Here is a 24,313-nt window from a genome sequence, read left to right as displayed (position 1 = left end):
ATAAAATGCTAGAATGAAAATAATTTGAAGTCCCAGCTTTTACATTTGTTTTTCTCTCCCTCTACTTCTCTTTTTCTGTCATTTCCTATTTTCTCAAGATTTTTACTTGTTTTAGCACCTTTACTATATCTTTTTAAAAAGTCTCTCCTTACTTTCTCATCTCTTGATGAATTGTCTTCATTTGTGATTTTCAGTATTGGTCCCTGGACCGTTCATGATCAGGGAGTGATTGGAACACCTGTGTAGTGCCCTTCTCAACCTGGCTTCATGGGGAACCTCCAGTCCTGGGCTTGTTTTGTATACTTGCTCCTGGTTAAAAGGCAGGTATGTCATTGCCCTAGTTAGACAGAAGGGCATAAAAACACAAGAGAATGTAGTGGGTGCTTCTCAGGTCTGGTGAAGCTTTACCTCACAAGCAGAATCATCTGCGGCTGTGTGTTCTCATGAACTGTTTGAGAAGTGGCCAAGCACTGGGATACTATGCATCTCTGATTGAGAGCATGATGTGTATCTGCTTTGTGTAGCTCTGCCCACTGAAGGTTTCTTAATCCTGTGCCCTTAAAGAAATTTCGGAGCCTTTAACATTGTCTGTTGGCATCTTTCTGTCCCTACTGCCTTTGGTGGAGCCCACAAAAGTGCAGTCCCTCTCCATCCTTTGTCCTGGACACTTGATGGGAACTTTCAATTTGGAAAATTGTGTCTTCGACTCCAGGAAATGTTATTGTTCTCATTTTTATATATTTGTTTCTTTTCTTTCTTTCTTTTTTTTTTTTTTCATACCTCCATTAACGTGGGCTTTGTTTGAGCACTTCCTTGTCTTTTATTTTTCTCCATCATTTTTTGTCTTTCAAAAACCTGACCTCTTTCATTTTCTATAATTTTCTCTAACCATTCTCTTTGTACTTGTGGGTTTACCCCTTTTATATTTCTTTGCTGTTAGGTTAGTGAGTGTATTCATTTGCTAGAGCTGCCTTAACAAAGTCCCACAGACTGAGTGGCTTAAACAACAGAAATTATCACAGTTCTGGTGGCTGGAAGTCTGAGATCAAGGTGCTAGAAGGGTTGATTCCTTCTGAGGCTGTGAGGGACAGTCTGTTCGTGCCTCTTTCCTAGCTTCTGACGGTTTGCTGGCAATCTTCAGTATGTCTTGGCTTGTAGGTGCAGTACCCTATCTCTACCTTCATGTACACATGGCTTTCTCCCTGTGTATATGTGTCTGTCTTTGTCCCAACTTCTCCTTTTATAAGGAAGCCAGCCAGTCCTTCATTGATTTAGGGCCCACCCTAATGGCCTAATTTTAACTTGATTACCTCTGTAAAGATCCTATTTCTAAATAAGGTCACACTATGAGGTATTGAGGGTTAGAACTTCAACTTATCACTTTCGGGAACAGTTTAGTTCATAACAGTGAGTTTCAAGAAAAGTGTGTGACATCTGTGTTTAACAGAAGGTCTAGTTATAGCAGTATTTTCAAAGATGGTTTAGTCACATCTATCTTCACTGAAGATCAGAAACAAGTCTCGGAAGTACTTTTTAGATTACAGCTGGAGATTTTTGTGTTACTGTGAAATTTCTACTCATTTCCCGAATGTTTAACTTAGTTATCTGAGTCATCTCATTTTCTACTCTTGCTTTGTTTCTGAAGTAATTTGAAGGTTGTAAAAACAACTAAGGAAAGAACAGCAGCAGTGTCTTGTGTGAAAGTAAATCTTAAGTATGTGTGAACATGATCTTCCAGGTTCTGATGCTCTATCTCCCATGTTATTTATACCCTATTTCTTCTTCAGATGTGAGCCTTCCTGGAGTTTGTTGGTTTTTTTAAAATTCTGTCATACATTTTCTTGATTTTGGCTCCCTAAGCCCTTTCTTTAGAATAGCCTCCTGCCCTTCCTTACTTTCTGAGAGCATCACTCTTTAATTTCCTTCATAATAGTTATCCCAGTCTAGAATTTTATTTTTCATTTGTTTTCTCTCTCTGTTAGAATGTAAGTGCTTAGGAGAGCAGGTAACTAATCAGGCAAGTTCAATGCTCGATCCCAGTTTAGAATAGAATAGTGCCTGGCACATCAAACTAGACTCTGCTTTTAAACAGGTCAGTGAGTGAAACAAGCTTTCTTTTCCGGTATTCCAAATGTTGTTTCACTGACCTGTAATTGCTCTTGGAAGTCCTTCTCTCTCGTTGAAGTAATTCAATGAACACATCAGCTTGTGATAATACACAGGCACAGCCTTACTTGGCATTTATTTTGCATAGCTACATACAACAAGGACACAGCTCAAACTGGAATGATGGGTGATGCTGATAGCAGTGGTGCAGTTGGCCTCCATTTCCACAGCCTCTCCCTTCATCCTCCCAAATGTTCTCCCAGGAAAGGGTGCTCCCTATTCTAATATTTCTGAAAAGTTCTACTGGGGTCCCAGTAGGCACTGAACAAAATAAAGCAGGGCATGAAATTTGAGCTGTATTTTAATTGGCATTGGTGGAAAACTCTTACACATCTCCATCTCCCCAGGACCCTCAAAAGACACACCTGCACAGGATGCCTATGTTTGTAAGCAGTATCTCTGCATAGGTGTACAGAAGTTTACATTGCTGCTTCTTGGCCTCATGGTCATCATGTTCTATTTAACTGAGACAGATGGGCTAAGGCAGTTCCAAAGAGCAGTAGAGAAGTGGTGAATTTGTGCTTCCTGATCTAAAAGACTTCCCTCTGGGAAACTAGGAGACTGCATTCCTGAGAGTTAAATGCAGGATACATAGGAGGTGTTTGAAAAAACTGAATTTTATGGGAAATGAGTAATTCTCCTGGTCACTTTTATGACATTAGCTCAGTAAGCTGGTGGATTGATACTTGTTTTTTACTTATTTCTTTTCTTTTTTTTAAATTAGTAATCAGGGAAGATCCTCCTCTGCACCTACAGGAGACATTATAAGATGATTGATATAGTATGTTGGTTGGTTAAATTTTTTTATGTAAAATCATGGCACTCTTGATTTCTTCCTGGCACAATGGCTTGATATTCTGATGATGTCCCAAAGGTGATTGCTATAACTTTAATTTTATTAATATTTCTTTGAATTTCAGTTAGATTTAGAAAAATACAAGCTTCCAAAAATAAATGTACATATTCATGAAGTTTTGAATCTGGCACCTCTTATGCAAAAGTTTACAATTAGCTTTGGAGTTCTTAGCAGACTTAGAGGACTTGGTGTCTGTGGCAAGGTCTCTGTAAAATCAAATGATTCTTTCTGTGTGATGGTGAGGAGAGGGGAATGGCATGTGCTTCTGTTGTTCTGAGATATATTATTCGATAGGTACATAGACACATACATACATACATGTTATCATGGGATGTGAGGCCACGCGCCCCTGGGTCCGGGTGAAGCTGGATCCTGGGTCCGGGTGAGGCCGTGCGCCCCTGGATCCGGGTGAGGCTGGGTCCCGGGTCCGGGTGAGGCCCCACGCGCCCCTGGGTCCGGGTGAGGCCACATGCCCCTGGGTCCGGGCAAGACCAAACCAGAGGGAGTCGGACCTCCGTTACCACCATTTGTCCACCATCCAGAGCTGAAAAGTCAGTGCTGACATGTACACATAAGGAACTGGTGGACATTGAAATTGGGTCTCAAAAGAACTTTTGGCCCAGAAAGAAACTCACTACAGACTGATTCATTTGCCTGTCAGCATAACTATTATTGCTCGTCTCACATTCGGTTCTTATAAGTATATTTCTAGTAACACATGATCTCACTCATCTAGGGGAAATGATGAACAACATAGACGGATGAACAAGAACAGACCGAGAAACAAGGAGGCATCGATCGGACTGTCGGGCCTCAGAGGGAGGGTAGGGGAAGGTGGGGGTAGGGGGGAGAGATCAACCAAAAGGACTTGTGTGCATGCATACGAGCCTAACCAATGGTTAAGGACAACAGGGGGGTGGGGGCATCCGTGGGGAGGGGTGTGGGATGGGAATGGGGGGATGAGGACAAATATGTGACACCTTAATCAATAAAGAAATTAAAAAAAAAAGATTTATACATTGTGTTAAAGAGAACACTACAGGGCCAATGGTGTCACTTGTGCTACAGCCATGATACCGAGGAAAAACTGAAGGCAGGAAATATATAAAATGGAGTCACTTTAATGAACCTGCTAAAATTATTTACATTACGAAGGTTGAGGTATGAGGAAAGACTTTATTTTGTTTTAACTAGCCCTGAAATTTAAAAATTTTGAACTTTCTAGTCCTTAATCATTAAAAAAATATAACTATAAAGGAATATGACAAGAACTTATCCAATCAAATATACATTGCCCAGGTTAGTGACAATATGTGCATTTCAATGATGCAGTCATTCTCAGAAGCATTCTTTTAAAATTGCTTTCAGAGTCTTGAAATATGGGGGGGGGAGGGGCAAAAACATGTTTACAGTTGTGAATACATGAAACAGTTTATTCTTGTATTATTATTTATAATTATTGTATTATTTTCCAAACAAGCAACTGTAAACCTACTTTTGCCTCACCCTTTATATCCTTTTGTACCCACTTCTGACCTGGAATGGAGAAACCTAACACTCTGCTTCCTGAAGTACCTTTACTTACTCAGTGTTGTGATACACTCAGTTGTGAATTTGTAGCAAAATATTTGTTTCTATTTACTATTTTCAAATTTTATAATATGACTTGCATTTTAACAGAATTTCAATGCAAGTCATATTATATAAATAAATTTATATATAATTTATTTCAGAGAGGAAGGGAGTGGGAGAGAGAGAGAGAAACATCCATGATCAGAGAGAATCATTGATCGGCTGCCTCCTGCATGCCCCCTACTGAAGATCGAGCCCACAACCCATGCATGTGCCCTGACCAGAGGTCAGCACTCAACCACTGAGCAACACTGGCCAGGCAACAGAATTTCTGGAGTGTGAACAAAATGGGGTGGCAAAGCCCTAGTACATAAAATTGCTTATATAGTAGATTATCACCCCTGAGTGTCAAACAGATTTCATTAACAAGACATGGACGTTCACACACACACACACACACACACACACACACACACACACACACAGTGAGGCAGCCGTCATGGGAGTACTAAGCAGTGCAGAGGGTTTCTCACTTGTTTTGGCTTTATTTATTGGAAATGTCCAGAATTTGTGACAAGTCAAGCCATGATTCTTCTGATCCTTGATTGGGCTGCTTAGCTTCACTCTCTTAATGATCAAACAGATTGGCTTAACTGCTACAGTTGGACAACTCTCAGTATTTTCTCTCTGGTTTCAAAATATTTGGTGGAAGTTTGACCTAGAACATTAGTGTCAGAAGGGTTAGATCTCAGGATGTTTAGTCTCAAACTTCTTAGATTGTAATATGTACACTGAGGATATTCTAGGTCATATAGTAAATATTATACATTAACCTTTGAACTTTGGCCAGTTTTTTTTTGTTTTGTTTTAATATATAAAGAAATGGATGCAACAAAGTAGAATGTAAAATATGTTGAATTTTAAAGGTAAAATATAAGTCTTCAAGATGATCTTTAGGAGTATCACTTTAAGCTGGGCCTTCTGACTCAGGAGAATCTTTTTCCCCTCCTTTGTTCCTAGAAAGACCTGTTTGCATTTTATCATTCATTCACAACTTAAAATAGTCACTAGCTATTCTTTTTAAAGTTTGATAAATGTAATGAAACACTGGAACTTGAGTAAACTAGATAGCCATTTTCTAATAAACAGTTAAACTGCAAATGTTTGAGAAACCTCAGAGTGGTATCAAGAGGAATTTTCTCTTGGTTTTGAAGGAAGCATATCAGTAACTTTTGGATTGTTTTCATAGGTAGACAGTGAATTATAAGTAGTTCCTGATAGGGAAAGAAAAACTTCATATGCATTGGTGTAGATGATAAGAGCCATCTGCCTCAAGGAACTCTGTTTTGGTCCTCTTGTGTGTGAGTATCTGTCATACATGAATGGTCTTGAAAATGCAGAAAGGCATTTGAGTTAATTCCTTCACTATAGAATAATTATGGTGGAGATTATGAACTCTTTGTAACTGGGGCTATTTTCATCATAATTTTTAAAATAAATATTTTTACTGATTTCAGAGAGGAAGAGAGAGGGAGAGAGATAGAAACATCAATAATGAGAATCATAGATTGGCTGCCTCCTGCATGCCCCCTACTGGAAATGAGGCCGCAACCTGACTGGGAATTAACCATGATCAGGTTCATAAGTTGATGCTCAACAGCTGAGCCACTGAAGCCGGGCATAATTTTTATACTACTCACAACTTTAGTTTTCTCACCTCTTTATTGGTAATTCAGTAGAAATATATTGTTATTCCATTGTATGACCACTGGGGGGAGTATCTTATTTTTATGTTTTGTGTTAAAATCAGAATATACTTTGTGGCATAATGATATTTCTATTGAACCAGTGTAGCCCAACTTCAAAATAAGCAAATTTCAAGTTAGGAAGTTTTAAATAAATTCTTAATTCTTCTTAAACCTAGTTTTGTTTACTAATGGGATTGGTAGTGGAAAAAAACACAAGTTATATATTCTACTAATGTTACTATCAGCTGTGAAATCTAAACAAGATTCCGACTTGCTTGACTAGCAGTTTAGTTTTGTTTCCCTAAGATGGACTTTGGAAAGATTTAAGTCTTGGGAAAAAAGTATCCCAACTTCTACGCACCTTTAAAAAAAGAAGATCATGAATATGCTATGCAAAAGTAAAAAGTAATTTTTCTTGATATTCAACCATTATTCTTATCTGAGCCTATAGAGAAAAAGTTTGACCATATACAGTAGCGTTTTTCTTTGAAAAAGTCACATGTGTGATTAAGAATTATTGGTTTGATTTTTAACTCTTACTTACCAAGTCTGCAAAGCCACCACGCAAGTGATAGGCTGGAACCAAAATATTGGGTACCAGCTTGGGGGTTACGTGATCCACAGGTCACCATATGAGAGGAAGCTGTGGAGGTGTGTGCCTCTTGATTAAACAGATGTTTGGAAGATGAGCTCACCATCAGTTGCTCCATGTTGCATGCTCCCTTGCAGTCAGAACATTCTGTGAGTCATCAATCCAAACACTGAAATAATTTCAATACTAGCAGGAAACTGAAGTGACTGGCCTGGGGCCTGCTTGTCGTGTAAAAGGCATTTGAGGTTGCCAGAACAGAGGTCATACCCTCCAATCTCTGCCCTCCTGGATCTTACTTCTCTTGTTAGGCCTTTCTTCCTCTTTCTTGCCAGTCTCTATCCCCTTTCCTGCTAGCACTTTCTCTTGTCTTAACCTGGCATTGTGGAAAAAAAGGTGCTGAACCAGAAACCTGGTGTCAACTAAGTGGGTGACGTGGAGCTAATTGCCTGACCTCTTTCTGGGACTCAGTTTCCTCACATTTAAAATGGATGAGGTTTTGCCCTGGCCAGTGTGGCTCAGTTGGTTGAGTGTCCTGCCATGTACCAAGAGAGGTCATGTGCAGGAGGCAGTCAATTAATGTTTCTCTCTTTACCTCTCCCTTCCTCTCTCTCTAAACTCCATAATAAAATAAAATAAAATTAATTAAAATTAAATATAAAATAAAATGGATGCGGTTTTTCTCCATTTTTTTTCTTTCCCTGTATTTTCATCCTTCCATCTACCCTCCTACTTACATTTTCCCCCTGCATGTTTTCTCATCTCTTCCAAGTTTTATTTTTTCTGTGTTTCCTTCCCTCTCCACCCCAGTTCATCACCTTCTTATGTAGTTTCTCCTTAATCTCCTCTGTCTCCCACCTCTTATTTCTCCTTCCATTTTTTTCCCACTGGCAGTACCCCAGTATCACTTTTTTCTTACTACTGTCTGGTGTCAGGGATTCGGAGCTGCAGTAGTACATGGAGGAAGAGGTTTAGATTTTTATACAATGCATAATATTTAGACTTTCCAAAAAATCACTTCTTGTGAAAGGAGGAATTTGTGTACATGATGCGTATTGAATTAGATTACAAGTGCCTGTGGGCACTTCATGTACTCTAGGCTCAAATTAATATTTGGTAGGCTGGGCAGCAAGCATTATAACATATTGAACGTAAGGAAACTTTTCCCATTTCTGATTTTGGTGAAATTTGTTTTTAACTCTGCCATTTAACATTTTTATTAGGTGTATATTAGTGATATATTGCTGCAGTAAACATTATCAACCCCTGTTTATTTGGTCAACCATTTGGAAATTTTATCTTTTTGTAATGTTTAAAGGTAGGAATAAAGTTTTAACAATATGGACATCATTAAATGTGAGAGGACCAACTAGTATATTGTTGATGAATTATAACTAAATATTTTCATTTAGTTTCATGAATGGAATGTTATGGGAGCCACATATGTAATTTTAAATTTTCTAGTAATGTTAAAAAGTAAAAAGAAAAAAGCAGGTAAAATTAACTTTAAATATGTATCTTATTTAACTCAATATATCCAAAATTGTCATTTTAACATGTAACATACATAGTATGTAAAAAGTTGTAAGAGATTATTTCACATTCTGTTTTTATTCTAAGTCTATTTTATACTGACAGTACATCTTAATTGGTACTAGCCACATTGCAAATATAACCACATATGGCTAGTGGCTATTTGTAATGAACAGAACAGTCCTAGATACTGATGAATAAAATAGTATATTTTAATTTAAAAATTAATACATTTTGTCCGTCTGTATTTTAAGTTTGTTTAAACAATTCACTTGAAGTTCCTTATATGTTTACTTACTGAGAGCTGGAAATTCCAAGAATGTTTGAATTTTACAATGTTGCATTGTCATACTCTTGAAGTTAAATAAATGGTTCATTATTATATTATTATGTAATAATATACTTATAGTAACATTAATATACTTAAATGTTAACACTTTATTATTTGTTCATTATTTGCAGTCCTGAGCAGGCTATTTTTCTTCCAAAATTTTGAAAATATGTTGGGTCATGCCAGTATGACAAAGTAAAAAATTGTGGGTAATTGAGTTCTATAAAGCATATATAACCCAGCTGTCTTTGAGAAGCTCATTGATACTTACAAATATACATAAATGATTTTCCCTTGCATGATTACATTATGTAAGTTTTACTTCTCCATATTATTGTTGTTTTTATTTCTAAAAATGAGGATGTGATTGATTTAGAGAATCATTAACTCAATCGCTGTCCTGTGTGATGGAAGCTGCAGTGACCGTCATGTGATTGGGTAGGACTTGGTACCTATCAGTGTAAACACATGGCACAGCCTGTTCCATGCCCTTTCTTATCTCCTTCAGAGAGAAGGGGTTGAGTCGTTTTGAGCAAATCTTATTGGTAAAGTTGTGTATGTATTGCTTTTTTTTTTTTTTTATATATAAAGAACCTTTTCCTTTCAGTTTTAACCATATTACTGTGTCTGCAAACAGTTTGTCAGCAGAGCAGCTTTCTGTTTTAGTAATTTAGAATTGTGCCTTCATCTTTGAAAAAAGACATGCTTGATAAGCTAGTTTAATTTTAAGATGTTTTACTTAGAAGATGATAGTGAAGATGAGGAGAAGGTTCCTGAAGATTCATTAAGTAAAACTGAAGATGTTTACTATGGAAAGGCCCCAGCTGGTATCCTGGTGAGTTACATCCACCTATGTCCTGGTCACTTTGTTTGCTTGCTCAGTCTGGATAATACTACAAGAGGGGAGAACACCCATCAAAAAAATGGCTAATGCCTTTTCTTTGGAAAATGTAGTGTCGTAAGGGATTTTATTAATTTTTAAATGATAGGTTTAACAGAAATCTTTGCCATCCAGGTCTGTCTCATTCACACTACACCATCTTTCTACCTTTTTCCATTTATTAGTTAACAATAACTTTGTGCCTAGAAAAAGAAAAGGAAAGTCATGATTTAAACTGAAATTTAAAAAAAAAAATCATAGCTGGTTGCAAACTAAATGTATCTGGTTTCACATTCTCTTTGTATCTAAGTGCAGTAGTTGAATAAAAACACATTTAAAGGTCTTACAGTTTTTATTGTTTTAGCCAAAAGTTTTGAAAACTAAACCAATATTGTGAAACTGGCATTTTATTCTGATATATGATAGAGAAGTGTCACTGCAGTCTTTTTTCTCCTATGATTGCAAACAAAAGGATTTTGTAAGCTTGAAATAGAAGGGAAAATTCATATTGTCTGAATTTTTTTAAAAATATTTTTATTTGGGTGTTTTACATATATATATATTTTTTATATGAGTGTCTGAGGTTTTTTTTTTATCTAGAGTTTTCTCTTACAAAATATAAAACAAGTCACATAAACTTAGTGTTAAGTTCCAGAAGTCTGCATTAAGAAAAAAAAATCAGGAGAATTAAGGGTAATATTATTTAACTCTACCTATGGAACCTTTCCCTTTAAAAATAATCTGAAGTAAATGCAATGAGGTAAAGGTATTTTTTAGAAAACTAAAAAAATGTTTTTATGAAGATAGATATAAAAAAACAGGACAGAAATTAGTTTCTAAAATCTGTGACTTTTTAGGTTGATTTTTAGTTTTAAAATTTTTTATCACCTTTTTAAAACTTTGCTTTTGCTTTATGATCTGTTGATAAAAGTACTTTTTCAGGGTTCCCAGGAATTGATGGAACTGGACATTATTTGAATATGGACATCATTTGAGTATGAATGGAAGCCAGGTGCTACTGAGAGGCAATTTACTTAGAAATTTCCATTTTAATAGTACTGATATATAGTATATGTAGATTCATGCACTTTTGTTGTAAAGGTCAGAAAGGAGACCAGTGAACCCAGCTGATATGAAGTATTTTAAAAATTTATTTAGTGAGTAGCACTAACCCAAACCATCCATCATAGGAAAAAGTTCTTATGCTTCCTGCTTTCTAAAGGGTGTGTGTGTGTGTGTGTGTTGTGTTGGGGGGGGGGGGCGGGGGTGTTTGATTAGGTTGCATTTTATTATCAGCTCCCTTTTATCGTAATGTTAGAACATTGATTCTGTGGGTTCCCTACCTGCCCCAAGAGAAACTTGGATTTTCTGAATGGCTAGTGTTCAATATCGGATTTGATATATGCTTAATAAGCTTATACTGATTACATAAGAGTTAGACTTTATAACCTGGGTGTGTATGTATGGGTGTGGGTGTGTGGCAAGGGGGAGAGGGCGAATCCTGGCTTTCAGGGTCCAGGCACTCAGTGACCTGGATGCTCCCTGCTAGTCATATGCTATCTGCACATACCTGCTGTTGGAGGGTGAAAGTCTTCATCTTAAAGAAGGTGATTGTATGTATTTGGAATGTAACTTTGTATATCTAGTAACTTAAAAAAAAACACACACAAAAAGCTTTCTGTGTTTCATTAGAAATTGGGAATTTTTTAAAAATCATGTTTCCACAATTTCTAAACAAGTGAAGATAATTCCTTTATTTGCTAAGGAAAAGGCGAAAATAGTTTCATATTCAAATATCTTGAAGTTTCAAAATACTTTGCTGGCCTTAACCCCACTTATTTTAAATTACCTTGATTGCATTTTTTAAAATTAGGGCAGAATGTACTACCGGAATTCTTAGCCAAACTTGTAATCCTAAGAAATGCTTCCAGAGTTGAGTCTTTCTGTGGTTCAGAGCTGAAAGAGACTCTAGGGGGCATCTGGTCATTCTTTTTTTTTTTTTTATCACCTTTTTAATATATATTTCTTTATTGATTAAGGTATTACATATGTGTCTTTATCACCCCATTGCTCCCCACACCCATGCCCTCAACCCCCTGTTGTCTGTGTCCATTGGTTATGCTTATATGCATGCATACAAGTCCTTTGGTTGATCTCTCCCCTTTACCCCCACCCTCCCCTACCTTCCCTCTGAGGTTTGACAGTCTGATCGATGCTCTCTTGTCTCTGGTTCTGTTTTTCATCAGTTTATGTTGTTCATTATATTCCATAAATGAGTGAGATCTCGTGATATTTATCATTCTCTGACTGGATTATTTCGATTAGCATAATGCTCTCCAGTTCCATCCATGCTGTTGCAAATGGTAAGAATTCCTTCTTTTTTACCACAGCGTAATATTCCATTGTGTAGCTGTACCACAGCTTTTTTATCCACTCATCAAGTGCTGATGGGCACTTAGGCTGTTTCCAAATCTTAGCTATGGTAAATTGTGCCACTATGAACATAGGGGTGCATAGATCCTTTCTGATTGGTGTTTCTAGTTTCTTGAGATATATTCCTAGAAGTGGGATCACTGAGTCAAATGGGAGATCCATTTTTAGTTTTTTGAGGAAACTCCATACTGTTCTCCACAGTGGCAGCACCAGTCTGCATTCCCACCAGCAGTGCATGAGGGTTCCTTTTTCTCAGCATCCTCGCTAGCACTTGTTGTTTGTTGATTTGTTGATGATAGCCATTCTGACACGTGTGAGATGGTATCTCATTGTCGTTTTGATGTGCATCTCTCGGATGATTAGTGACTTTGAGCAAGTTTTCATATGTCTCTTGGCCTTCTGTATGTCCTTTTTTGAAAAGTATCTATTTATGTTCATTGCCCATTTTTTGATTGGGTTGTTTAGCTTCCTTTTGTTAAGTTGTATGAGTTCCCCGTAAATGTTGGAGATTAAACCCTTATCTGTGATAACATTTGCAAATATGTTCTCCCATGAAGTGGGCTTTCTTGTTGTTTTGTTGATAGTTTCTTTTGTTGTGCAAAAGCTTTTTATTTTTATGTAGTCCCGTTTGTTTATTTTCTCTTTAGTTTCCATTGCACTAGGAGTTGTATCGGTGAAGAAATTGCTTCTGCATATGTCTGAGATTTTGCTGCCTGTTGATTCCTCTAGTATTTTTATGGTTTCCCATCTTATGTTTAAGTTCTTTATCCATTTTGAGTTTATTTTTGTGTATGGTGTAAGTTGGTGGTCTAGTTTCATTCTTGTTAGATATGAGAACCCCTCCTAATGATGCGGAAGTGAGACTTGACCTTGCTTGGATCTTTATACCTCTCCTGGAAAGACACTTATTTTTTTATATATTTGTTTTACAATCATACCTTAGGTATTAAATATTCAAGACAACCTAGTTCTACTGAAGAAAAAGTTATAGACTCCAACCCTAGAGTAGTAGATAATTTTTGCATGTATTATACGGTACTTATCTAATTGAAAGTAGAGAAAATAACTCATTTGTGGAATATAAAGAACATTATAAACTGTTGAACAAAAATATATACAGAGGCCAAGAAGCATCGAACAAACTGTCAAACTACACAGGAAGGCAGGGGAGGGTTGCGGGGCTAAGAGATCAACCGAAGGACTTGTATGCGTGCATATAATAAGCATAACCAATGGACGTGAGACACTGGGGGTGGGGGGTGAGGGCAAGTGCTGGGGCGGGGGGCGGTAAGGAGAGGCCGGGGGGAGGTCAATGGGGGGGGGGAGAGAAAAGACATATGTACTACTATTAAAATACCTTAAACAATAAAATAAATTTTTAAAAAATGATTTTTTTTTTTAAATAGAGAATTCCACTGATTGGAAGGCAGGGGTTGGGAATGTCTGGTGAGGGCATATCATTTAGTGTGGTCCTGCCAAGGTAACCACAGGCGGGACTTGAAATTCAATAATCTAGGAGCTTTTTTCATAGCAACATAATTTTTAAGTTGATAATTTTGTATGACCCATGAATGATATAAATATTCAAATGGCCCTTGGCAGAAAAAAGGTTCTCCACCCCTGAACTCAGCCTTCTAGGAAAAAATGTCCTGTTTCTTGTAGTGGAATGGAAACTGGTCCAGTTTTGTGGCCAGCATTCTTACAAAAATTTGTGAAGAGAAATTGAAAACACCTGAGGGAATGTTTAGTGATTTGAGTGCACAGAGAAACCATATGTACAGGGTGGGTCAAAAATAGGTTTACAGTTTTGAGTATACAAAACACAGTTTAGTACTGTATTGATAGTTATTAATTGTATTATTTTTCATACAAACAACTGTTAACCTACTTTTGACCCCCCTGTGTAATAATATGCACACAACCCACTTAAACAAATGACAAAAGTCACAGAATTTCACTAAAACCAGATTTATTTTAATCCTTGAATTATCTTGTTTTTGATAAGGCAGTATGCATTCTTTTCCTAAAGTGTAGCTTTCTTTCTAAAGCAGGTACTTTGTTTATCAGACTTCTTCATAAAAAACCCTTCAGTCTTGGACTTTTGAGGATGCTTGGATGGTGAACTTTAGGCCTACAGGTGCTTGTGAAGTTAGCACCTGCTAAGTTAAAGCAAGTGCAGTGACCATCAAATCCTACTGAGGTAATTCATCTGGCTTGTTCCTACCTGAACTTAACTAGGTAATATGATGCAGGTTGAAGGACTTTCAACCCAGGGAATCAACTGTGTTAATTCTTCTGTGGTACTGACATTCTTTTAGGGCAGTGATCGGCAAACTCATTAGTCAACAGAGCCAAATATCAACAGTACAACGATTGAAATTTCTTTTGAGAGCCAAATTTTTTAAACTTAAACTATATAGATAGGTACATTGTTATTAACTTAATTAGGGTACTCCTAAGCTGGCCTTTGCTAAAAACTCAAGGGGCCAAAGAGCCGCATGTGGCTCTCGAGCTGCAGTTTGCTGACCAGTGCCCTAGACCTCCAAACTACAGGAATGTGTTCATTTGTTCCCATTCTCACTGCTATAATTTCAAATGTAAAAGAGTCATGATGTCAATTCCTGACTTCTAGGTTAGTGTGTAGGTAGAAAGAACATCAAATAAAGTCAGAATGTTTCAAAGAAAATTATATTCTATCGGTGTATAAAGTCATAGTCATCACTGAAAATACTATGTATGGTTTCCATGGAAACCTGTTAAGATTGTGTGCTTTTCATATGTGAAATTGAGGCAAACAATCAGATTTCCTGTTTCATTTCAGAGTTGCTATGATTATCAATGACCACCACCAAAAGAAAACTTAGAATTCTTTTATCCTAGAAAACTTAGAATGAGAACATGTTCCTTATGATTATGACTATAATATAATCATATCTTTAAAGCTCATAAAAAGCTTACCATTTTCATGTATGATAGCATGTGGAAGAATCATCAATCATTGCCTTCTAAATGCACTTAAGAAATTCCTACTTACACACAGCCCTGAAAACTACATAAACTTAGCATTAATGTTTTTAGGAACTTGTGGTCCCAAGATACAGTAAAAAGAGCCTGGCATATGAGACATACATGAGCTTTTGTCTGTGCCTGTCACTATAACTGCTTATCTTCTCTGAACCTATTTTCTTGCTAGTACAATGCATATAACTTATTCCTTACCTAATCATGAGGATTAAATGAGATGAGGTATGTAAAATGGCATTTGGAAGGGATAAATTTTACTGTCCTTTTCTCTTCCCCCCTCCCCATCACTTCCCCATGGCTGACACTAGGTGGAATACTGAGTAAAACATCGAATTATAGTTTAGGTTGTATATGATTTATCAAGGATATGCATAGTTTAAAATATTATGGTGTGAGTAAATGAAGAGTTTGAATTTTTGGTGTTTTCTGGCTGGGTCAGCCTTGATTGTTCCCCGTAAAGAAATGGCTGGGTGGCTTCAGAGAACCCAGGCGCCTTTGCCTCGGAGGAGCAGCCCGGGCTGGCGAGGCAGGGCAGCAGGGTAAACCCGAGCAGTTCTGCGTGGGGTGGGAAGGCCATGGCGTCCGGCAGTAACTGCTGTCGGGGTGAATATCGTGCTAGTGATGGCCTATGAGAGCCTAGACTTAAAAGAGGAGATTGATATTTGACTATCCAGGGTTCCGGATATCAAGTATGAATCTCTCAGCTCCTTGTGGATGATGATGCACGACTGCTTCAGCTGGACATCCAGGGAAATGAGAATTGCTACAACTATTTATTTTACATGCAGTAAACATTAATATTTCAAAAAAACAATCCTTCATATAATGATGTTACATGCAATAAACACCAATTATTCAAGAAAATTATCTTAAATATAATATTGCATGCAATAAACATATTTTAAGAAAAAAAAGATTTTAAGTATAGCAGTATTACCAAAACTGTACTAACATAGTATGATATCACAAAAGTCGTAGGAAGTATTAAAAATTTGCAAATAACAGTATTCTATTCTAAAATATTTTCCCCCCTTTGGCTCTATTTTTGTTCATCAGTTTATGTTGTTCATTATATTCCACAAATGAGTGAGATCATGTGGTATTTATCTTTCTCTGACTGGCTTATTTCGCTTAGCATAATGCTCTCCAGGATCATCCATGCTGTTGCAAATGGTACGAGTTCCTTCTTTTTTACAGCATCATAGTAGCTACAACTATTTATATAGGATGAAAGCTCTAGATGCCATCTGTGCCTCTGAAATCCCATTTCATGCTGAAGGTCCGGCATCCCTGTACCTTAATGGGCAAGAATTTTCGCTCCTACCTGCTAGAACTTTGAAGCACTAGTACTCCTTTCAAGGGTGTGCATAAGGCCCTCATTGATACCCTCCTGGATGGCTATGAGACAGCCCCCTTTGGGACTGGGGTCTTTGGGCAGAGAGAGTACCTGCGCTATTAGGAGGCCCTGAGTGTGCTGGCCACAGTGGTCAAAGCATGAAGTGGGAGCTCCCAGAGACATCAGTCAGCAGCCAAAGACCTAACCCAGTCTCCTCAAGTTTCTCAAGCAATCATCACGGTGACCTACCTCCCTTCCAGCCAGAAGAGTAAACGTGCCAAGCACTTCCTTGAATTGAAGAGCTTTAAGGACAATAACACACTAGAGAGTACTCTAATGGCACTGAAGGACTTGCTGTTGATGGAGCCAGAGAGACTGCATTGTGCTTGCCAGGTGCCCCTCAGGCCATCTGGATCAGCAGACCCACACTGGATCAGCTGAAGCTCCCAGTCCTCCAGAGCTCTTAGAGCTCATGCCTATCCAATCATTCTCCAAACCTTCCTTATGGCCAGTTTCAAAACATCAGTTAAGACTTTATTTTCCCTTGGTAGCACCTTTTTTCTGGAGTTGAATTAAGATGTTTTTCTTAATGTTTCTGTCAGAGCTTCCTTAAAAATCCTCACTTGGTTTTGATCATAGTTCATCTGCCCTTTTCCAGACTATAATCCCAAGGGTGAGAGAGTTGGGATAACAGGGGAAGAATGGTCAGACCAGTGCACTGGTCTGACTTTATAAATAAACTAGAGGCCCAGTGCACGGAAATTTGTGCACTTGAGGGGGAGGGTCCCTCAGCCTGGCCTACGCCTCTCACAGTCTTGGACCCCTAGGGGGATGTCTACCTGCCAGCTTAGGCCTGCTCCCCAGGGAATCGGGCCTAAGCTGGCAGTCAGACATCCCTCTGGCAGCCTTGGAGCCCTCAGGGGATGTCCAACCAACAGCTTAGGCCCTCTCGGAGTGGGACTAAGCTGTCAGTTGGACATCTTTAGAGCTGCTGTGGAGGCGGGAGAGGCTCCTGCCACTGCCACAGGGCTGGCCAGCCATGAGCCGGCTTCTGGCTGAGCGGTGCTCCTCCATGGAAGTGCACTGATCACCAGGGGTCAGCTCCTGCGTCGAGGGTCTGCTCCCTGGTGGTCAGTGTGCATCATAGCAACCGGTTGTTCCTGGTCATTCCGCCATTAGGGTCAATTTGTATATTACCCTTTTATTATATAGGATAAAACAAACAATGAAACAATAAAAAAAAGTTGAATTTTGACCTGTATAAGTGAATGTAACTCCCATATATGAAAATTCAAAATTCTGAAACAGTTAAATTATCACCACTTTATAAAATAATTTAAGGAGGGATTTATTTTAATAGAAAACTCCTCCTAGAGCACTAAAGATAGCTTAAGAACAATAGCTGCAAAATCAATCTTGCAAAAATACTTCTATGCAATTCCACTCCTAAGTATTTAACAAAGTGAAATGAAATTTTATTCACACAAAAGCCTGTACACAAATGTTTTTAGTACTTTATTTGTAATTGCCCCATACTATAAATAACCCAGCTACCTTTCAACTGGCAGATGGACAAACAGACTTTGGTACATCCGTACAATGGTCTACTACTTAACACAAGAAACAAACTACTGATACCTGCAATAATGCTGATTATTATTTTTATTTTTTTAGAGCAAAAGTAAGTTTTATTTAGATGGAGAAAAAGAGGCTGGAACATGGGTTCCTGAAGACAGGATTGAGGTTGACCCTCCTATGGCCTCCCTGGTTGCAAGTTTCACAGGGTGCTACAACAGTATTGATTAATCTCAACTATATTAAGCTAAGTGGAAGAAGCCATATTCAGGAAGCTACATACTGTATGGTTCTACTTATATAACATTCTAGAGAAGGCAAGACTAAGGGACAGAAAACAGATTGGTAGTTGGCAGGGAATGGGGGGCGGGGTGGGAAATATTGGCCACAAAGGGCATTAGGGGTGTTTTGGAGTGGTGATCTAGTTCTGTATCTTTATGTGTCAATTTCACTCTAGGTAAAGTGCACCTTAATTTTTTTTTTAAAGTCTATTTTGAAATAGTTCAAGATACAGGTGTAAGTTATTTGAAATTTTATTGCATTTCATGAAGTTGGCATGAACATTCAGCTGGAAGTTTTATATGCTGATAGGTATAACCATCACACAAAGGTTGGCTGAGTAATTGCTTAATATCTTTCATGATTAATTGCAATTTTTGTGTTAATCCTCACCCGAGGATATTTTTTCCCATTGATTTTAGAGAGTGTGGAAGAGAGGGAAAGAGACAGAAAAACATCAGTGTGAGAGAGACACATCAATTGGTTGCCTCCGCATGTGCCCAGATCAGGGCCTGCAACCAAGGTACCTGCCCTTGACAGGAATCAAACCTGAGACTGACACTTCAGTCCGAGGGCTGATGCTCTTATAAGTACCGCGCGCTAACTGATTGCGCCACTGGAGCTCCTGATGCTCTTACCACTGAGCAAAACCGGTTAGGCAATTAATTGCATTTTTAATTTTACTTCTGTATTTCTTTCCAGTCTCTAGTCAGGTTAAATGTTCCCTGTAACATTTATGATCTGTCACCTCGTGTACAAGTAGATTAGAACTGGGGGTATTGTAGTCAGGATAGGAAAAGATATCAGAAAGCTTCATTACAATGCATTATTCTGCAATCTGTAATAATGGAGAAGCAGTGAAGAAAAATGAAGGAATGAGAACCATTAAATTTTGTAGAGCTGTGATAGTTCAAAACAAGTTTGGTCACAGGAACACTGTGGGAGTTGAGGAAAGTAGTTGGGGCCCCCAGTGTGCTGCTTTCTACTTTAGGATTTATTCAAGGAACAGTTTATTGTGTATTGAAATCTAAAGATGTGTGTGAAATTGAACATTTTGTTTTCCTTGCTCTGTACCAGTTCTGTTGCTGAAGAAAATGAGTATTCTGGTACTTGCTGAGCATTAGGAAAATGAAACTATTGCTAACTGCCATTTACCTTGAAGGTTGTGCCCTATAGAATTGTGATGTTGGGCATTTTCATGTAAGTAGATTGACTAGTTGAAAGTGGTAAATTTATTTTCTTTCACTCTCTGTTTTCTGTACTAATCTTGGTCACGTTATGACCATTGTCCATTTAGCCTTGCTGGTACCTCAGCTGACTTCCCCACACCAACTTCCCCTGACAGACCAACAGTCTCTCTTCCGCCACAGGTCTCTGTGAGACTGGCTGTTCAATGTTCTTCAGAGCAGTCTGCACGGATGTCATTTGTTCTCACAGGGATATTTTTAGATTTACCCATTTAAGGTGGGTGTCATTATAATTGATACTCACATAGACTAGATTTATGCAAGGTTTTTCTCTGAGGTTTTCACCAGCATCCGGAGGTAAAGCATTGGTTTCTGAATATCTGAGCTTCGCTTTTGGAACATTGGGTTGGCCTCCACTGTTCTTGGCATTTTTTAAATGTGTGGCGCTGTATGTATGTGTGTGTATACAGATGTATCTTTATCTATTGAATTTCTTATTCAGGTTACAATACCAAAACATTGTACATATTCCTCTTCTTCTTGCTGATTCTGTTCACTAGATCTTGCATTCATCCACTTGTTAATTCATACATTCATTGATTGAAAAATACTCATTACCTGTTAAGAACCTGCTATTGCTAGTCATTGTTCCAGGCAGGCTTTGTGGAAATGGTGAAGCATACAACACTTATTTTTTTGTGAGAAGTTAGTTTGGAGATGTGATAAACAAATTACTGCAGTGTGGTGAGTGCTTATATGATGTGTTAAGGAGAGGGTAGGATGCATCAGTGCTCACAGCCACAAGCCCTTTGCTACTGCCTTCTGCTTTCTTCATTGAGCCCACGCTTTCCCATCTCTTTTTTATCTTCTTTTCCATTATGCTGTGTGTGTGTGTTCACAATCTCCTGTGGACATAGTATATTTATTCCCATTTCCTCATCCAGGAAGCCTAAAACATCTTGCTCCTCATATAAAATATTAGATAAACAGTAGTTGATGGATTGAGAAGAAAACTAGTGTTGGATTTTGAAAATTATTGAGCCAGTGACTAGGGTGGAGGGTGGGGAATTGGTGGTGTTTGAAGATGCAATAGGTGACACCTACATTGTCTTTCTTTAGTTGTACTGCTGAAAATCCGAAGTAAATAGTTGAGTAAAACTTGGGGCCACCACTTGGGAAAGAATGTATCTATAGTAATAATAATAATAATAATAATAATAATAAAAGTATAATATGTTAATTAGATCAGACAGCTAACTGACCTTCTGGATGTCATTCCGGATGAAGCCGCGGTGGTGGGGGCAGAGGCAGAGGTGGTTAGGGGCGATCAGGCAGGCAGACAGTTAGGGGCAATCAGGCAGGCAGTTAGGGGCAATCAGGCAGGCAGAGGGGTTAGGGATGATCAGGCAGGCAGGCAGAGGGGTTAGGAGTGATCAGGCAGGCAGGCAAGTGGTTAGGGGCGATGAGGCAGGCAGGCAGAGTGGTTAGGGGCAATCAGGCAGGCAGAGTGGTTAGAGGCGATCATGCAGGCAGGCAGGCAAGCAGTTAGGAGCCAGCGGTCCCAGATTGTGAGAGGGATGTCTGACTGCCCTGTGGGATTGGGCCTAAATAGGCAGTCGGACATCCCCCGAGGGGTTCCGGATTGTGAGAGGGTGCAGGCGGGGCTGAGGGACCTCCCCCACCCGTTCACGAATTTCGTGCACCAGGCCTCTAGTATTTCTGTAATGACATAGTGTCTTCCCTTTTTGGAACCTTACTGTGTCAAAACTAATTGTCTACTTTGTAGATAGTGAGTGTGGTGAAATCATAGAGAAGTGAGCCCAGTGAGCAGAAATCTGTGCTATCAAACTTCTTAAAGAAAGTATGTTTTGACAGGCTTGAAATCTGAATTTATCACCTTATTAGCCTTGACAGATAAGCTTAAGGCCAGCCTCATGTTACCTTATTAAACAACAAAAAACAAAAGCCTGAGGTTAGTACAAGGAGGCTTTCACTGGGTTACATTTGGGTTATTTTCTTGCTAATTTTTCCAGGGTGTTTTTCAAGTTAGAATCAGTATCAGCATGTTTGTATTTAAGTCCTTTGTTGGCAGACATCAGAAATGGACTCTGAACAAGCCAAGCAAACAAACTTACGTTATGACTGTTTAGCATTCAGAGAGATGATAAGAGGGCAAGAACTAGGGCTGCTTGGCATCTCGGTGTCTTGAGCTGGTGAGCCTTCTGGATGGCTCAGGTGGCTTAGCCTCGCCGGTTTCTGATTACGTTGACTCTTCATACACACTTCAAGAGTATTAATTTGGTCCAATTTGGGTCAGAGGTCTCCTCACTCCATCAGCCAGCTGATGCCAAGGCCCCAGTCCCATATTATAGACATGGTTACTGGGGTTTACTTCTGTGTTTGGGGATCTCAGAGAAGAAATCATTGTGATACAGGGAGTCCTATTTTTTAAAAAAATATATTTTATTGATTTTCCACAGAGAGGAAGGGAGAGGGACAGAGAGCCAGAAACATCGATGAGAGAGAGAGAAACATCGACCAGCTGCCTCCTGCACACCCCCCCTCGGGGATGTGCCCACAACCAATGTACATGCCCCCGACTGGAATCGAACCTGGGACCCCTCAGTCCACAGACTGACGCTCTATTCACTGAGCCAAACGGGCTTCGGCCAGGGAGCCCTATTAATAATATACTCTGAGCCAGCCATTGCATCATATAGCTGTTCAGATACCAAAACAGGATTATTGAGTCAGAAAATGTCCTCTGTATTCAAACGGTTGGTGTTGAATAGTACTGAGTTATAATTAGGGAAGGAACTCCTAGAAAAGCAATCTTCCCAGACCAGAATTTTTTAAAATGAGTTTTTGACAGAATCACTGCCAGTCCTAGAATTAATCTTATAAAGTGATCGGGTCAGCTGTTTGTTCAGTAAAACATATAAAATTCAAGGTCTGTTAAGTTGGAATCAGATGTCCAGGTAATAGATATGCCTTAGAGACTGGGATATATACTTCAGCCATAGCAACTTGGTTTTCTCAACAAGCTTAATCAGAATCAGGGGGATAAATTTTATGCAGTAGAAACTGGAGGTAGTTCTCAGATCTGGATGTTCATCAGAATCAATAGATAACAGATCTCAAGATTCTACTTCCATTTTTTTTATGTCTGGATTAAGGCCCAGGAATCTATATTCTTAACCACCAAACTTGATTCTACTGCAGATGGTTCAAGGACTAACTCTGAGAAATATTGACCTGCAGTGTAATCCTTGCCAATTTTCTTCACTTACAGAAAGAAGAAGGAAAAAAAAGGTTAGTTAGACATAGAATACTCACTCCATGGCTGTGCCTTCAAACTGTTGAAGAGATGGGGTTGCTCTTTAGAAAGACAGGTCATAATCTACAGGGAATTGATCAAAACCCCAAATCCTTAAAGAATACTTTATCCTGGCTAAATCTTAGTCTCTCAGGGAGGAATCTTCTGAGTCCAGATGCTAGCTCAAAAGAAATTTCTAGAACTCTGTCCATCCTTCTCTGAAGGAAAATACAGGAGAGACCCAAAAGTAGTCTATTTTATAACAGATTGATTTTTAAAAAAATTTTTTTATTAATTTCAGAGAGGAAGGGAGAGGTAGAGAGAGAGAGAGAGAGACATCAAAGATGAGAGAGAATCATTGATCGTCTGCCTCCTGCACGCCCCACACTGGGGATGGAGCCCACAACCTGGGCATGTGCCCTTGACCGGAATCAAACATGGGACCCTTCAGTCCACAGGCCGATGCTCTATCCACGAGCCAAACCAGCTAGGGTGACAGATTGATTTTGGAACTAAAGAATAGTCATGGAATTTTATCAGAGGGTCTCTTGCTTTTACGTGGAGCTATGCTTTCCTAACCTGGCTCATCTTTATTATAAGTTATTTAACTTTTTAAAAGATCCAAGGAAAACGGCATTTTAAAAACTGTCCAGGATGATTTTCATGTATATAAAATTTTGAACCAATGGAATAACTAATATTTTTGAAGTTCAACCTTGACAGAAAGTTCCCCACCAACTCTACCCTTTTTATTTTCATGTCTAAGTTGGTTTGTTCATTCAACAATATTTACTGAATCCCAACTATGTACCATATGTATTTCTAGCTCTGTCTAGAAATTGTGGCATGATCCTAACCAACTGCTTTCTTTCCATTAACATCTGCCTTGGGTTAGTCATCAGGTCTTACTGATTCTTAGCCTCCTTTGTACCTCTTCTGCCTTTACAGTTGTGCCATCTCTTGCTTGAATTGGTTGTACTGGATAGTAGCTTCAGAAATGGACTCTGCTTTTAGCCTCCTCTTCTCCAGTACATCCTCCCCACTCCTAAGTCATTGAGTTACTTCTCTGACTACAATCACTGCTGGTGCCCATTGCCCATGAGATACACTTGAAGCACAGGTCCAAGACCTTGCATAATTTCTCACCTTTTGCCTCATACTCAGCATACCCTTTCCATGTGCAAGATCTTCTCTCTGTCTGGGACTGCCCACTGGAACCTCTTTTTCTTGGCCTAATATACTTCTCACATTTACACTGCTAGAACAAATATTTGCTGCTTCCTGAAGCCTTCCTTGACTCAGATTTTTTTTCTTCCTTTCTTAGTCTTCCTAAAAAGTCACCAAAATAGCATTACCACAGGCATTATGTAAATTAAGACATTATGTCTTTTTCTCTGTTGGATTCAGAGGCCTCTGAGAGAAGGATGGAAGGATTTTATTTATAGTGGATCCTCGGTTCTCAAACTTAATTTGTTCCGGAAAGCTATT

The 24,313-nt window shown here is 38.7% G+C and overlaps 1 protein-coding gene and 1 pseudogene across 1 annotated transcript in view; both read left to right on the top strand.

Moving 5' to 3' along the window:
• The window catches only part of LPIN2 (lipin 2), a 92,436-nt gene that overhangs the window by 11,218 nt on the left and 56,905 nt on the right, over window positions 1–24,313 (top strand). The gene's annotated exons all lie outside the window — the stretch shown is intronic.
• On the top strand, window positions 15,708–16,909 carry LOC103303016 (protein C1orf43 homolog; annotated as a pseudogene).

This window comes from Eptesicus fuscus, chromosome 12, assembly GCF_027574615.1.
Source record: "Eptesicus fuscus isolate TK198812 chromosome 12, DD_ASM_mEF_20220401, whole genome shotgun sequence".
NCBI lineage: Eukaryota > Metazoa > Chordata > Mammalia > Chiroptera > Vespertilionidae > Eptesicus > Eptesicus fuscus.
This window is presented reverse-complemented; position numbering and strand designations above follow the sequence as displayed.